Here is a 3,734-nt window from a genome sequence, read left to right as displayed (position 1 = left end):
CCGCGCTGGACGAAGCACAGATAACGCATTGGGTGGCTTTGTACCTATCAGGAAAACATAAATAAACAAACAATACAAATTTACATATCTCACTCATACAAGTACACAAATAGTTAGATCAAAGGACAAAAAACAAGTGGTAGGCTTGAGAACAACTTACAGCAACCAAATACAATGGCGTAGGCTCGAAGTAGCAGTTATATACTTCGTGAGGTAGAAAAATCAACTGTGAACAAATTTAAGATAACTACAGCAATAATATGAAGAATTAAATGTGTAAGAGGGCATTAGTATCAATAGACATAAACTGGACTCTGGAGAAAAAAAACACATCTGAGAACTGTTTAACCCTTTCCAAACAAATTAGTCATGATAGTGCTCCAAGTCGCGATTAACTTATTAAGAAAGGATATATTTGACAACGCAGATTTTAACTGACTCATACACATCATAATATAACAAGCCGAGACAGTTTCGATCTAGAAAAATAAACTGAAGAAGGCTTCAGTGTAAAAGCTGAAACGTCGTCCTACTCTAGAAACAGGTAGGAATAATTAATTTAGATCAAAGCTATATGGTTTTGATAGTTCATTTCTGATTTTGCTGACTAAAAGTAATTTATATTACGGAACAATTAAAATGTCGAAGCAATAGTGAAGCATCTGCACTAACTTTTCCCAATGATGGGGGGGGGGGCGTTCATTACCACTTGTATCAATACATTTTAGATGTGCTAAAACACCTAAAACATCCACTGAGCTAGCGCCTACATTTAAAAGCCTACACATTTAAACGAAATTTCTATATAAAGTTCTTAATATTAACAATCTTCGCCAGCTCTTATACATTGACGTCACAAAACGATTCATACTTATATACACAGCCTACTCGTAAGTTAGTAGACACCCACAAGAATATAAAATGAACCATTTCCGTGACGTCATATGCAAGTAATCCAAGTATAAATATAAGTCTTGCTCAGTAACCATCATAGAATACAAAAGTCGTATCATAAGCAGAAGGACCCTAGGAAATTGTGTTTTCACATAGTTGAATGAATGAGAAGGTGGTCAAATTCAACGAAAAATCACCAAGTTATTTACAATAGTATTTGTAGTGAATAAGATGACAGTGCCGTTTCAGTAAGTCTGGAAAAAAATAGTTTTTGCACAGTCCAAGAATAAACTTTTGGTTGCTGTGAGGAGAAATGTGGATAATAACCTTCGGTAGATCGCTGTTACTGTTGCCACAGTACCACCGGAAGTAATCCTTAGAGCATGGGCTACAATGTAAGCCTAACTAGACAGGCAATATTTTTTACTCCAGGCAGTATTGTATGCCGACAAGAATGGATATTAATATTTAGTTTATTTTCATTTAGAATTTGTATCGAGCTTCATTCATCGAGATCTATAGAAATAACCCTAAATTACCGGTTACCGGAACGACTCTTATGTTGACCATCCTAGGCTCAGTACTAAAAAATGCTGGGCTGGCTCGTGTGGCAGGTGTTAAAAATAGAAGATCGCATGCAAATGGCGAAAACTGGGAAATATGTATAAATATTTAGTCGGTTCTGTCTGTTATCAAAATGTTCAAGCATGGAGAGCTTGCGGTTAGCACACTGTTTAGGATATAAAAAAGTAATATCTCATAAAATACTGAAGAAAATAATTATTTAAAACTTAAAATGTCGTTCAAGTTTTTGAATACGATATGAATTATCTTACACGAGAATGGTTTATGATTGAATTATTAAAAAAATTAGTTTGATTGTATGCGATTTGTTTAGAATTTAGACTAATTAGATGTAGGCGGAAAAATTGGCTGAGATTACAAATAATACACATTAACAGCACACCAAAGCAGTTGTGTTTCACATTATCGTTATTGTTACGTCTCAGAAGATTGGTTTGATGTGTTGTTTCTTCGACAATAATAAGCGAAATATTTGGGCTTATTCAAGTTGCAACTACAAATAAACTTTCAAGTTTATAAGACATAAGGAAACAATGTTTCTTATTAAATCAAAATATAATTTTGCAACCACTAACTATGAAAGGCTTATTGTCTCTGTCGAGAACGATATCACGCTCCTTTTTGGTAATACTCAACAATATACATCGTCGCTTAGCAACAAAACTATCACCTGATTGTTCTTAGGCAAACTGTGGTGTTTATATTGAATGGTCAATATTCGTGTTGATATAATAGAAAGGTTTGTTTTTTTATTATTATTTTTATAACTTCGGTGATATAACAGCAAAATAGTTTGATTCAGATGTTTTATGACATTGAGTTACAGCCAAAAGCAAAATAAAATTTACCAAATAGTGTTTTTCAGTTAAACCTTACGTTACGTTTATGGATTAAATTAAACTACAAATAGACCTACAAATTACAATTCCTAACGTTATAGTGTCATTCTTGAAAAAGTATTAAGTGGTGAATACATATTATCTACTTGACCTTAAAACATAATGAAAAATAAATGTTTATTACTACCAATTATCTTTTATCCTTTGTTTGTAAATTTGTGTCGGAATGTCGGCACTACCGTTTTACTTCCTGACCTAGAATACAATGAAAAGGCTCAAGAGTGCTATTTAAGTCCCTTTCGAGTGAACATGTACTTTTGTTCACGATAACATTTCATTTTTCTACGTAGCGTTTACTAAAAATGTGGTGATAAAAGAATTACTTCGAGTCTGAGGAAGTAAGTGAAGAGTAGGTGCATTTTGGAGGTACAGACAAATTCGTTTTAGTTCAATTTTATAATTTTCGTCAATCATTCATCACAGGTTTCCGTCATTCTTGATGGACTTTTATGCTAATAAACGAGATAATTTGGTAAGTTTGAAATATCGCTTTCAAACAGCTCTTCAATAAACTATAATTGCAAAGAAATGTTTGTGAAAAAAAAAAAGCATTCAACACAAGGTGCTGATGTAACTTCGAGTAAGTCATCAGTAATATATCCACTACAAGGTATTTAGGATTATTCTAATAGGTTCCTAAACAAACGACATGTTTTTTATCTTTTTTATTTATTTTATTTTGGTTACAGATCCCAAAATCACGCCTAGCAGCGACAACCTTGCATTTTGTTGGATTGCGGTGCTTGTGGGAATTTTGATTGGAATAGTTCTTGCATTGTAAGGAAAGTCGATTCCTAAATTAGTTTTTAAGATAATTTGCAAAAAATAAAGTTTTGGAGTCTAAGATATTCAACTTCCTGAGCTAACATTTAACTGATTCTAATATTAACTAACCAACAATATATTTTTTTTAAGTTCACATGTTTTTGATACATTATCTCCCTATTTGTTTTGTGATCCTTGCAACTAGAGACATGAGGTACTTCTGCTTCATGGGCTGAAGCCATAGACGTACAAGGCGGGGGCTGGGGAGGAAGCCCCGGTAGCTTGTAATATATACAGTTTTTTCAGTTTTCGTTCGGCCAAAATCAGAAGCAGAAAATGTCTGGTGATTCGGGCAAATTTTATCTTCATTCGGGAAAAACTAGTAGCAGAAGTTTCTTCCTCATAACCTTATTCGGGCAAAAAGTGTATAGTCCCCTTCTGAAAAATTCCCCTTACGCCTATGGCTGAAGCCCCTGCCTTTTTATCCTTATGCCCCAAAGTGCCTACCCCTTTTCTCAGTCATCAAAAGTTTTTAACAACAACTAAAAGGTACGCTTGGTTTCAGACCTTGCTTGCTCCTAGTTGTTAGGG

Source organism: Limulus polyphemus, unplaced genomic scaffold, assembly GCF_000517525.1.
Source record: "Limulus polyphemus unplaced genomic scaffold, Limulus_polyphemus-2.1.2 Scaffold378, whole genome shotgun sequence".
In the NCBI taxonomy this organism is placed as follows: Eukaryota; Metazoa; Arthropoda; class Merostomata; order Xiphosura; family Limulidae; genus Limulus; species Limulus polyphemus.
The sequence above is the reverse complement of the archived record's forward strand: the minus strand, read 5'-3'. Positions refer to the sequence as shown.